Here is a 14,228-nt window from a genome sequence, read left to right as displayed (position 1 = left end):
ATGGAGTGGTATATGCTGTGTAAGAAGAACAGGACTCTCTGTCTTTGGCTTGTCTGTTAATACCCATCCCTGTAAATGCTAGCAGTGATGAACATGCTTAAGTGAATCAGTCTCACTTCCTTCTCTTTCTACTGCATGGAAACATGTCTGATCCTTTGAAAGTGGCCAAAGGTTTGGAAGCCTAATGGAAATGCAGTATTTTCCTACCCTCTTATAGCATTTCATTGCCTTACGCTCTGTCTGCAATAGAAGGCAATATCCAACAACAGTAAGTGTGATTAAGTCTCAGTTATTTCAGTGGCAGCCTCCTTTTTTCTTTTCTTAACTTAAGTAGTGCTTTGTATTTATGGTTTGTGTTTTATAGACCTTTCTTGCAAAGCCCAAATGCAGTGTACTCCATAAAAAAAAAGAGATACTGCTTTGCAATATGATAAATTACAGGCAAAATTAAGCTGGTATTTCCTTGGTTACTTATTAACCACAGTTCATTTAACAGAATCAATATTTCAGACAAAGAAGTAAACATGGAGCACATTGCCCTATCTTTTTCTTTTACCTTTACAACCTGATTAAAAATAAAATAAAATAAAATAAAATGCATCATCCTGGAAACCAATAGAGAACAAGAAACAGTGCCTGTTATCTCCAGGATATGCAAAGCACATTTTATTTTTCCTTTTATCTCTCCAATTTTATGTTGATCCCATACATATAGATTGATTTTGCACAGGTAGATAATGAAAAGTCAAGGGGGAAAATTTACACAACGGCACTCAGGATCTCAGCTCTCTATTGGTATATAAATTGGTTTATTATTTCATTCTCTTAAAGAGGGCCATTCACACCAGGGAGCACTTTAAAATATAGCATGTTTAAACATAAATCCATTTACCATTCATATCCCCCTTTTTCTTTGTTACTCCCACGCCAGTTGCAAAGTTAATTTTGCAAAGATATGTATGAGTAAATATAATCTTGCTTTTTCCTAACTTGCTCAGCCATCACCTTGTTCCTACAGTCAGGCTGTAATGTGGAATTTCTGAAATGATGACAGCGACAACCCTGAGCCCAGAAATGTTAGTGTTTCTCTTTCCGTTTGGTGATACCTTGTGAACTGCTCAGGATTCACTGTAAGTGCTTTATATTTAGCCAGTATAATCTATAGTATAGTTAGGCTGGCAATTTGAGGAGAAAAAAAGCAGCAGAATAGGTGAAAAGAAACGGGTGGGGGGAAAAGAACAAAAAGGGGAAATGTTATTGATAAACATATTCTGGACATTTGGTGCACATTTTGGCTGCTCCAGCTTAAAGCAATTAATTCACTATACTGACATTAACTCTCTAGCATGTTGACAGCTTGGAGCTGGAAGTAAAAATGCTAGTTCTCCAGGGAAAAGAGAAGGCTAGTTGGCTCTTTTTCTGGACTGTTTGCTTATAGGCCCAGAGAGCAATCTTCCTTGCAGAATGAAATGCAAGGACACAAACAATGTACCAGGGAGAGAATAGAAGATGGGAATGAACAGTTTGAACTATTTGCTCAGCAGAAGGGCAGCCACAATTGCCGGCCAATGGCTTTCCCATGCATCAGCCAGGGCTTCTTAGCCTCCTTTGTTGTGGTGGTTCTTCCTCGAGCCAGATAAGAACACAGCTGCAGCAATTCCAGCTAACCTGGGGCCTGGGTTTATTCACCAAAGTCTCCATTCATGCTTACTGTACTGTATTTATTTACTGTCAGTGTTTCTGGCCCATTTTTTAAAAATGGATTTAGTATTTCCACACCCCACCCCCAGATCTCAAGCCAAATTCTGCTGAAAATTTTAAATACTCCACCAGCTATCTGCTATTTTGATGAATAGTTCCCACTTCCTGTACTTTCTCAACGCGATGGAAGAAGTTACAGACTGAAATCACTTAGAGAATGTTCTCCACTTTGAGTTCAATTGATTTTAATAGCTTAGTACTGCACAATCTCTCCCCTTGTATTCAGGTAGATTTTGCTTCCTTGGAGCTATATCAGTTCTGCATTGCATGTTTATTCAGAAATAAATTGCATTTTGTTCAGTGGTGTTTACATTCAAATAAATATGTTTAGCACTGTGGACTTAAAGCTTTCAAGTTTGGATAGACAAGATTCAAAATAAGGCTCCTATATAAGCAATATGTTTTAAGGACATGCTGTAGCTACTTTTTTTAATACTTGATGACAATGAAATAAAATCCTTCTCAGAGAAAATATAGTGTAGTAATTTTATTCTCTGATATTTTACTTCCTGCTCAGCCATTTTCAGTGTTGGAAGGGCAGTTTTGGTATGCCTTCATAGTGAAGTGGGATAGAGAACCCACAGATACAATGATTCAAATATGCAAAGAACCAATAGCATTGAATATGACAACCCCTACATGTACATGTGTAAAAGGCAACATTCACTAATAAAGGATATCTGCTGTATTGCTAGATTCATTCTGGAGTTCACAGCATATCAATATATTGTTAATATGATAAAATAATGCACAGGGTTTGTAGATGGATATTTTTTATTTATTTTATTTATTGAAAAAAGTATAAATGTTTATATGAATGTTGATTCCATCTGAAACATGCAGCAGGCCATCAGTAAGTAAAGTACCTACCTTACCGTACATATTTACTTATATTTACTTTAGAGTGATTGATGTATTTTGCCTTTTAGACATTTAACTCTGTGATCCTTTGTACCACTATTACAAATAACAAGCATGAAATGCTTGCAGTAGCAATTTTTCAGCAAGTCTGCTGCACTGAAGACCTGATCTCTACTTCCAACAATATGCAAAGCTTTATTTCTTTATTTTTAAACTATGGACTGTTTGATATTACAAGTTAAAACAAAGGCACAATGAAAGCCTGGACATCATTCCCAGGAAATGCAGTCACATGTATTAGATATTTTGGTGAGTAACAATAAGAGCTAATAAAAAATAGGGCCAGAGAATCCTTTTTGGAATGAAGGAAGAATAATGGAAATGATGATCCATTGTGCAAAATGCACATCATGGCTACTAACTTTAATTAAACCAATTCCAGAAAGATTTGTGTTGATGCTCAAGTGTACTTTGAAAACGCCATTCAAATGTTTCCGAATCACTGACCTTAAAACTTCAAAAAGTTTTTGCAGCTTATATATATCAACATAGTGCACTTATTAAAAATGTCAAGTCTCTGCTTCAGTTCCATATTTGTATGTGTCTATGTATGTATAATTTCTTTAGTTTAAATTTAAATTTCAAATGCTATGCTTTTTTCTCTAAAAAGCTACTTTTGTCAAAATGTTAGTTTAAATGAGATGAAATGATTATCTAAGGTGAAAAGACATGTTTAAAGGGGGGAAAAAACCCAGCATCACATAATGATTTGTTGTGATCATGTTGAACATGTCAGCAAAGGATCAGCCCCATAGGAAACAAAGTTTACACAGTTTTTTTCCAGAGTGAAATTGCCCTAACCTCAGGGATTTTTCTTCTACTGGGTGGTCAGGAGGAAAGGCTGAAAGGCAAAAGGGCTCCTATTGTCTCAGATGAATCCTAAGAACTGACCTCACGTGCCTCTAAAAAGAAGAAAGCACCTGTTTATCTCCAGTCATCCCCTGCTTTGGTGAGCTCCATGCTGCCACCACCAAGACAGAGCCTTCTGCTGGGGGAAAAGAAGTCTCTCTAAAAGTGCTTTGAAAAACACTTCAGCCTGGGTCCAATTACAGATATGCACAACAATGCATGGAGATCTCAAGATTGACTCAGGATGCTCATTTGTAAACCTTCTGGAAATGCTTAGCTCACCCAGAGCAGGAAATGTGAATAGGAGCCGTACTGAAGATCAGACTGCAAGGGCAATGCGCATCCAGATGTGCACGCACACGTGTGTTTCTCCTGTTTGGGGTTTTATGTGTGTAGGTTTCTCAGTCAACTAACCTCACCAAAAGGCAGGTGTGCACCCTGCACAACTGAAAATTTTATTTCCACCCTTTTTTAGGCAGGTGTGTACGTGCATGAAGGAGGAAGGGAGAGAAACTCTGAGCGTAACAGCTTTTTAAATAAAAAAAATCAACGTTCTGTGGAATTGGCCATCATCAGCAACAAATACCAAAGGACAGTGGTTCTCAGATGAACTATCTTCCTCATCTTTGTGCCTCTGTAGGGATTATAAAAGCTGAAGTCCAATTTATCCAGAGGGCACCAGGTTAGGGAAGGCTGCATCGCTCTACTAATCCTGCTATCTCTCTTAAGCAACGTGAACAATGCTTGGAGCCCTGCCCTGGGAGCCTAAGCTTCCCCAGACTCTCCCCCAAGTCTCAGCCATTTTCTGCCTCCTCCCAGATCTTCATATAATTCAAGACCAGGAGAAAGAAAACACTCTCCTGGTTGACAAGGGAAGGAAAGTGAGTTGTTTGTGAAGAAAGAGAACTATCATAGAATAAAAGCTGAATGGAGGGGAAGCATGGGAATAGGAGAAAGCGTGGGAAGAGAAGGGCATGCACAGAGAAAGTGTGGAGGAGAGGAGGTGGATGGAAGCAAGTTGGAGAACAGGGTAGATAAAACGGTTGTAAAAGTTTGTGTGGACAGGTGTGGAAGAGGGAGGGAGAGAAGAGAAGGGAGTGTTTAGGGCATATTGCACATTCCTGAGAGAAAAGTGAACTAGGCATATTTTTGTGGAAGGAAGGAAGGAAGGAAGGAAGGAAGGAAGGAAGGAAGGAAGGAAGGAAGGAAGGAAGGGGCAAATGATTGCATACTGAATAAACGAAAGCCGAGGGATCTGCCGGGGGAGGGGGATGATGAAAGCAGCATCATGTCATTGTGATGCAAGCTCCCTGCTTTTGTGTGGGCATGATGATGTCACAGTTTGATGAAAGCCTCCAAACCTGTGGATGTTTCTGAAGTGGAAAACAGTGCCATTCCTACTGACCTGAGACTTTAATTCTGCCCATATTGGGGTAGGACCTGACTATCTTTAAGAGATGTAGGGATTACCGAGATGGCTTTGAAGAAAGCATTGAACAGCTGTTGAGGGAATGAGGAAGAAACTCAAGATTGCCTGCCTCGGTATACGAGGTGGGGAGAGAATGCCTGTCAAGCTTTAAAGATTTTGTTATTATACCCTGCAATAATAAAGTAGAATTACAGTAGTCCTTGTGGAGTCAGTTTCCAGATCTGGCCTACCTTGCAGGGTTGACAGGATGTAGCTCCATGCCTCTTTCTCCCAAGGGAATATGGCCTTGTAGCCAACTGCTAATGTTTGAAGGAAGAAATAGATATTTATTAACCCCCAATGTTGTAACAAATTTGTTTTTTTTTGAATGCTGGGTATTTTAATCAATGCAAACTCTAACCTGTTTTTAAATTTTTTATCTGCTGTTTTGTCTCTGTTACTGTGTGGTATTTGTCTGTCCTTGAGTTGGAGGTCAGAGGTCTCCTGTGTGATGGAAGAACTATCTGTACTTTGGTGCCTGCTGATGGTTCTCATGAATGAGAAAGTCAGGACGGAGTCATTTGGAAGGGCTGGCTGGGTTGATGTTGCCCTCATTCTACGGGTACTCCACCTCAACATGCATAAAAAAAGTGCACTAGAGCTGGTGTACTTTATTCCTTCCCACTGCATTCAATGAAATTTTTTTAAAAAAGGAGAAAAGGCTGTCAGCCATTACAAGTTGGAAAAGTTTTGGATGGGATCATGGCCACAGTGCATTTAACCAGGTAAGCACAACTGCTGTGTGAATTTTGTGTGATAGATTGCCCTGAAATCCTAATAGGTTGAAAACATTACTGACATGCTTTAATCTGTAAATAAATATCTTTTCCCTCCTACAAAATCAGGCTTTTTAATTACAGATAGTGCCTGTTTTTGCTCTTTGTTTTTTTAAATGGAAGGAAATCTATTTTGACGTTTCTTGATTTCAAGTAGAAGGCACTCAATCTTTGTGCATATTTCTTTTGCTGATAAAATTTCTTTGGCAGAATTTCATGCAGATACAGCAATAGTTTCAAATCTTGGCAGCTCTATGAAAAAGATTCATGCTCTGATCTGATTTGAAGTCCTGAGTAGAGTTACTGTGGAAGTAGATTTAGAATGATGAATTCTACAATCTTTCTTTCTCTTTCTTGTCTGGGTCCCAAGGAGCTGCACAAGGCAGGCTAATACTGTAGCTGCAGCACAGAGTTCTGAAACAGGGCTGAAAACAGCCTCCTGCCTCAGCACTGTTCCTTGCAAAGTGGGAAGCCTTAAAGCACAGGACTCTTTCCTCTCTAGACAAGTATACAACATACACTTCCTCTTCATATAACAGTGGACAGGATCGGCCACATTTAAGTGCTCTGTGTCCTACTCTCTTCAGTGAGAAAGTTACTTACATGTCTTATTTTCTCCCGTGCAGGCTGGAGTAGTGCGCAGGTGTAGTGTGAGCGAAAGGCTTTTCAAAAGCTCCAAGTTCTAGCATATTCTATAATGGCTAGGAAACATGAGCCAAGAACTCTGGACATGGCTATGACTTGGTTCTCAAAGTTACCCATTAAGTTTCATGGGACAAAATCAATGACCTTAAATTGGCAAGATTTAATGTACAGTACTGTCAAGTCCTTCTCCAAAGAGAAAGCAGGAGTAATATTTAGTAGGTCTGTGAGATGCTTCAGATTCAGTTTCCAAAAGGGGCTTCAGAATGTGTATGGGTGCAAACATAGCACCTATCTGTCTGTCTGTGAGATCACATAGCACGTTGCAGAGGGAAGCTGTGTGATTCTAAGAAAAGAAGTGGCAGTTTTTTAAAGAATGCAGACAGCTGATACATTCATGCTTCCACACTTACTCCATAACCCCTTTTCCAAATTATTTCAAAGATGTTGCATCATCATACAATTTAGTCACCTGAGAACTTGGCCTTTACTTTCTCACGCCTAAATAAATGTCTGGCATGAAGTCCTATGAGAAACAGAACTATATTTTGAGGTGCCCTTGTAATACCTGGATGGCAAACCTTCCACTAAGAGGGCCTCCATGTAGGGCAGCATGTATTTCTCAGTACAGGGCACATAATAGATACTGCCACATGCACATCCTCCAAAATTGCTAGAATGACAGATTGCTTATTACAACAGCAGGCACTTTGCTTGGTGATTAGAGTGATCCCATCACTTGATCAATAACAGCTTCTTCTTAACTTTTACAACATATCTTTGTCTGGCATGAATGGTATCTTATAGGAAAGGCTGCTGAAACTTCTCATTGCTTAAGGAAGATGGAGAAGACAGCTTCTGGCCATGTCTTTTTAGCACAGCAGATGGATTTATGATCCAAAGTCAAGAATGCTGAATTATCCTTGAAGTTTTCATGCCAACTTCCAAAACAGTACAGTACACAAAGACCATTTCCCCTCTAGTGACTTATAGCATCTTCTAATGGCACTCAGCCATTTTGGAGATGATAGAAAGCCTGTCCTCATTATTGCTATATCAGGGCAAGCAAGGATGATTCTTGAAGATGTTAAGTCACTAGTGGGAATCCTGCCAAAAGAAGATTGTCATTGCCCCAATACAAAATTTGTGTGGTTCATGAAATTATGGAAGACCTGGTTGTTCTCCCAGGCCTTGATTGTGGAGACCCCTTTTTGTTTTGTTTTGGTCTGATCTGCTTTGGTTTTGTTTTGGTATTTTGCTTTTCCGGTTAGTTGTATTTTATATGTTGGGTTTTTAGTTGTAAGCTGCCCAGAGTTGTTTAGGAGACAGGCGGCCTATTAATCAATCAATAAGTAAATAATCTAGCGTGTCCACCAATCTGGTATTTCTGATCAGTAAGCCTGCTAAAAGATCTGCTCCAAATAGCATTCCTTCAAGCAATTCTTGCTTTTAAAATCATTGCCTGTATGGAAATAATGCTGGGAATAACTTTTTTAAAAATATGTATTTTACTGTAATATAGAGCTGGCAAGAGAAAGAGAAAGATCAGAAATACTCAGGTTCAGATTCACACTAACCCATGGGAATTAACAGGGTAACTTTGGGTCAGTCCCTATTTCTCAGCCCAATCTACCTGGCATTTTTTTGACATGGGGAAAAATTAAGAAGAGAAACCTGCTGTATGCGTGCCAGGTTTTTGCTGCTAGAGGACAACGTGGGATACATATCCACAGAATATAGATACCAAATAAATCTTTAATACATCACATCTACTGCAACCAAAGGTATTGGTGTCTATGTTCAGGCAAACTGGGTGGAGAACAATACTGTGCAGGTAGCCTGGTTCCCCCTTCTGTCCCCATTCTCCATGCATTCTGCAGGAATGCCATAGGAGAGTGTACTTGTGTTTATTTGAATAAGATTATACTTCTCAGTGTGACCCAGGACCCTAATAAAGGAGGGTTCCAGATTGTACACTCAAGTTAAAGTGACTACATCTCCCCTTCAGATATCCAGCAACTGTGTGATGGATGGGAAAGTAGGCATATGATTTTAAGTGTATATACAGCAACTCCAATTGTGGTGCAGGAAAAAAAAAGACTAATTGATCAGAAATTTGGGAAGCACTGACAGTTAATACTGGTATCAAAGGCAGCAACCATTTTGTTCTGTTTCTTCCATGCAATTTTTAAAATAAAGACAATGGAAAATATCCATTGTAAAACACTTTGCAATAAATTCTGCACTTTAGTTTTCCTATCCACCTGCCAAACACTTTCTGTTGCTTTTGAACAATTCGTCCCTTCCCTAAATCATGACCTTCAGGCTTTGTAAAATGTAGGCAAGGTGTCTGCCTACAGAACTTCAAAGGCGCATGAAGGTGCCTGCAAAGCAACAATGGGAAACCATGACTTCCAAGGTGGCTCCTTAACCTTGCATTGCCCAATGTGGTTTTCGTTATTGTTGATGTGGCAACTGAATGGTGTTTCAAAAACTAAATTAGAATGCCCATGAAAGGTGACCTGCTTTGTGTTTATGACCAGAACAAACAGCTCCGAAGGGCAATGTTTGCCCAATAACTTAACCACGGCTTGTCTCTTCTGTCTTCTGTGCAAGTAATGGTTTGACCACTGCATGCTGGAACAGCAGTCATAAAGCAGCCCTTTAAAGAATAGATTTAAAAAGACTCTGATCCCTCTTCGAATAGCCACAACTAGTTTTTGCAAACCAATGGAAATAAGTTCTTCTTTTGTTGCTAAATTCTTATTACTTGTGGCACTGGTTCTATTCTATTTGGTAGAGCTGCGCATATTTCAAATCAGTGTGGAATAAGTACTTCAGCCATGTCTTTTTTCAAGTTTCTGTGCAAGCCTGAAAATGCTGCTGCTTTATTTTAAAGTCTACTTCTCTAATATGGCTGCTTTAACTAGTAGCAGAAAGATGTTTTTGCTAAGTCAGAAGCATTTCTTCCAAATGGTTTTTGGCAGATGCTGAATTGTACAATTCATTTTTGAAAAAGGATTGCCTTGTTTTATATACCCTGTTAATATTAAATTTTATTGCATTTTATTGCTGGCTGTTTACTGAGAGATTTCATTAGGATAGAAATAAACAATTGTATTTAATAGGGCTGAACAGCTCTTTGAATTCAGAGGGAATTCAAAGGGAAAAAGGTGTGCAAACAGCACTTGGTTATGACAACTTAAACCAAACCTGTCTTTTACTGAACTTTGAGTAGCAGAAGAAGTGACCTACAATAACTCTATGGAAACACTTTTAGTCAGGGACTTCCTGTGATTTAAAGCCTTGGGCAAATGTTGCACTTTAGAAAAGATCCATTTGGTTGAAGAATTGCTGACAAGGGTTGTGAATGTATCACTTTATATTCTGGAGCACTGTTTCCCTTTGAATCACAAGCACTGCACAGCATGAGTATTTAATTTGCTGGATCTGGGTTTCTCAACCAGGGTTCCGCGAGAGGTCACTAGGGGTTCCCTGGGAGATCATGATTTAAAAAAATATTTCAAATTCAGGCGACTTCACATTAAAAAGGTAAGTTTCATTCTTTATTTTCAGTTTAAGAACACTGTTAATGCATAGATACAGGCCTACACATGAAACGAATGTAATAATTTTGTAACTTGTGGCCTATATTTGAGCCTGAATGTTCAGGGGTTCCCCGAGGCCTGAAAAATATTTCAAGGGTTCCTCCAGGGTCAAAAGGTTGAGAAAGGCTGATCTGGATCCAGTACCTTCCTGCAGAGTGGATGCCCTCCAGGTCCCCTCAATTAAACATTGTCATTTTGTAGGACCAAGGAAGTCTGCCTTCTCTGTTGCTGCCCCCGCCCTCTGGAACAGCATCCCCCACAGATGTGGATGGCACCCTCTCTTCTGGGGTTCCGGAAGGCCCTTAGGGCCTGGCTCTGTTCCTAGGCCCAGGAACAGAGGAGTGGAGTGGAGCCCCTGTCATGTTCTTTTTTACTGTTATGGCTGTTTTTGTCAGGGCTATTATGCTTTGTAGTTGTGTTTTTAATTGTTTATAATTGTATATGGATGTTGTAAGGCACCCAGAGTCTTTTGGAGTAGGCGGCTATAACAAATCTAATTCTTCTTCACCATCATCTCAGAATACATGACTTGCAAAATTATCTTCCTAAATCAGGGTCTCGCCTCCCACACCTATGGTAACTTTACAAATATAAAGTAAGTTACATGTTATGTACCTATTTATCATGTAGCATAGTGTTCAGATCTTTTACAGATATTTTTTGAGGCAGTTTTTGGTTGTCATACCCAAACACAAGCTTATGCATATCCTTCAGGTCATGCAAGGCACCACCACAATATCTAAACATACATCTTCCTCTTCTTCCTAGCATTTTCCCGTTATCGCGGGGTCTGCTTTTTGGATCCTGAAATGCCACTTTGCCCAACTGTCTGCATCCTCAGGGCGCAGACCCTCAATTTGCATGTCCTTATTGATGGTGTCTTGCCATCTCTGTTTTGGTCACCCACGTGGCCACCAGCCATCGATTTTAGGATGGTAAACTATTTTGGTGACAGTGGAAGTTTCCGCTCTAAGGACATGCCTATACCAACGAAGCCGGCTTTCTCTCATCTTCTCTGTAATTAATGACACGCCTAGTTGTTGTCAGATGGCATCATTTGTGACGTGATTGAGCAGGGAGATGCCCGATATCCAATGGCACATACGCATTTCCATAACATGGAGGCGGCTCTCTATACCCTTTGTTGCTGCCCAACACTTAGTTCCATACAGTGCCACAGGGCGAACAATCGTCTTATAGATCTTAGATTTGAGACAGATTGGTATTTGTTTGTCACAAAGCACACCAATGAGTTCTCGCCAGCGCAACTAGGCTGCATTCACCCTCGCTCGCACATCACTGCTGATGCCACCATCACCTTGGAGATGGGAGCCAAGGTACTGAAAGATATCCACCTTCTTTAAGTTTTCTCCGTTTATTTGGAGCATCCCATGGGTGGTTACAGTCTCTAGGTACTCAGTTTTCTTTATGTTCAGGTGGAGTCCAAAATGGCTGAGGCGATCATTCCATGCCTGTACTTGCCACTGCAGTTCATTCCTAGTAGTAGAAGCAAGCATAACATCATCAGCATATGGTCCAGTATGGTAGAGTATGCATTTCGCTGCAGGTCTCATGTGATTGTATCCATGACTAATATAAATAGGAGCGGCAACAGCACAGAGCCTTGGTGTACTCCAACCGTCACTGGAAAACTGTCAGGCCAGCTAAGCATCGCACACAGCTACTATCCAAACATACATATGGATGCAATAAAATATAATAACAATAAATAATAATATATTTATAATATATTTATAATAAATAATAATAAATAATACTATATAACAGTGGAAATCGTGTGCCATTTTTGGGTCTCAAGTGCCAACATGACTAAAAATGTTTTTAGCATCTGTCTAAACTGTAGCAGAGAGGCATCCCATCATCAAAGGGCCTCTTCCTAGCTAATCTCAAATGTAGATCTACAGGATGGTACCAAGGGTGTTGCCAGAGGGCCACATGTAGCCCACATGTGGCCTCCAGAGCATGTTTATTTTCCTTCTTCAGGTTTTTTTGGGTTTGGGGAAAGGATGTAAAGAGTAGGGCTATGAAAGAAAACTGCAGGGACATGTCCAGGGACACAACTGAACTGATTAAAAACAAAACAAAACAAAACCAGAAGAAAATGTTAATGCCCCCATATTTGCATGCTATAATCTCAGTTATGGTTACACCCCCTCATCCAATGACTGCAATATATAATTAGAATAAAAGATACATGAAACGCAAAGTGATACAGTTAACATCATTTGTAGGCTTACCATTGGTAGGGATGCAGAAGAAGCCCCAGGTAGCTTCAAGCAAACATAGTCTCACATTCCTTTCCCATATAAAAACACATCATTTTTGTGTTCAAGCTAGATGGAGAATGCTCCAGCAGGGTGAAAAATCATCGCTTTTTCTGTTTCTGATTTCCAGATTTTTTTTCTTCTTTAACTTCTCCATGCAGCTGGTTTCACATTTCCTCCTGAAGAAGATAGCAACTGGGAGAAGTAACAGCAGCCAAAAGTGCTGAACGCTTGCTAGGGCTCATTCACTGACTATCTTCTAGTATGTTGAATGACAGTTCTCTATCTACCTTTTCATGCCCATCACTTCTCTGATCATTAAATGACAACTGTCACCAGAACATGTCCTCTAGGTTAGATATTTCCACTTCATATTAACTGATCTGGAACAACTACTACTGCTTCCTTCTGTATTTATTTTGCACTCAAAATGAAAAGGATTGAGGCCTGAATTGTGAGCTTTCCCATTCACATTATAGCCACAAACTCCTTAGATAGTCTTTGGCAAGCCACTCACAGTCTCCAACTGTATTTTAGGTACAGTTCTGTGATTCTTTCAGATATGGTCTCTCAGAGTATTTTTCTAACTGAGAGCAACCTTTTCAGTGTCTGAGTCAGCAAAAGCTCATTTATCCCTTTTTTCTCCATTCTTTTATAGGTCTACCTTATCCTTTACAATCTCTGCACTTAGAGAATCAAGATAAAATCTCCCTATAGCTTCTCCATGCCTTTACCTTGTGGGTGAAAACACTTGGTAATTTGAGCTATAAAATAACTTGAAGGGAATGAGCTAAGGAGCTTGGATGTAATAGACTGCTTTGTGGTTTAAAAAGAACACAGAATTCCACAGAACTAGAACTATCACATCTGGATGGCAAAAATCTGGATGGATACTAGATGGCAGGAAAATTAGATTTTCCAATATCTTTTTCCTTCTATCCAGTGGTCATTTGGACTTCTGCAGGCCACATATAGTAGTCCTATTTTAAGTGAAGCTAGTCTGCAGGAAGTGTTACCAAGCCAACTGGTTAACCTTCGTTTATTAACTTTACTAGCTTCAAAACACCAGAGCCATTAAAAAATGCCACATCACTGACAAATGTCAGGAAGATACTGACATTTTCTTTTCTTTTTTTAAAATAATTTTTATTAACAAGGTTTTCAACAGAATAAAAACAGTACAAATTTTAAGTTGAAAGTAAGAAGAATAAAGAAAATTAGTAAGTTGAAGAAGAAATAAAAAGAAGTTGAAAGGAAAGGAAAAAAAAGCTGGCTGGGTGGTTTTGGCCCAATCACTCTAAGACCAGCTCACCTCATGGGGTAGTTGTTGTGGGGAAAATAGGAGGAGAAAGGAGTATTAAGTATGTTCCCCACCTTGAGTTATTTATAAAAATAATAAAGATGAGATAAAAAATCTCAAAAAAGAAAGAAGAAAGAAAGAAAAAAAAGAAAAGAAAAAGTTATAAAGAAGTGCCTTCTGATCTTCTTAAGAGCAGTTATAAATGCATTTATATTTTACCCTCTCTCTAAAATTACATCATAATTTCCTTCTTTCCATAACCTACCCTTTCTAATCATCAAATCCATAAACCACAAGTTCATTTTTTCTTTTTTCAGCAAGATACTGTGTTTTTTTTTCCTCAAGTAATTACCTCTGGAATATTTGTTTAGGCTTCAGTGCAAAGCATTTATGCTACATCTACCATCCGCCCATGCTATTCCCAGCAGTGAACATTTGATCCCATCTTTTAATTTCAAAGATGGTCTTTCTCCAGTTACAGTGAAATTATAATGTAGCCAATCAGACATGGCTGTTTAATGACATCATGGAAGGGGAGCAAAGTTAATTCAGAGTGAAGGCAGCACCTCCACTGACATGGTCATGAAGCTCATATGAAGACAAACTGAAAAAAGAAAT

The 14,228-nt window shown here is 39.3% G+C and overlaps 1 long non-coding RNA gene across 7 annotated transcripts in view; it reads left to right on the top strand.

The window, feature by feature from the left end:
* Positions 1-14,228, top strand: part of LOC134493877 (uncharacterized) — a 412,608-nt gene that overhangs the window by 34,204 nt on the left and 364,176 nt on the right. For 4 of the 7 annotated variants that reach the window (XR_010067611.1, XR_010067612.1, XR_010067610.1 and 1 more), the window contains exon 3: positions 999-5,724. This is a non-coding gene — a long non-coding RNA (uncharacterized LOC134493877). Of the gene's footprint in view, positions 1-998; positions 5,725-10,226; positions 11,471-14,228 lie in introns of those variants that run through there. The other 3 variants (XR_010067614.1, XR_010067616.1, XR_010067613.1) reach the window with 3 other exon arrangements.

This window comes from Candoia aspera, chromosome 3, assembly GCF_035149785.1.
Source record: "Candoia aspera isolate rCanAsp1 chromosome 3, rCanAsp1.hap2, whole genome shotgun sequence".
NCBI lineage: Eukaryota > Metazoa > Chordata > Lepidosauria > Squamata > Boidae > Candoia > Candoia aspera.
This window is presented reverse-complemented; position numbering and strand designations above follow the sequence as displayed.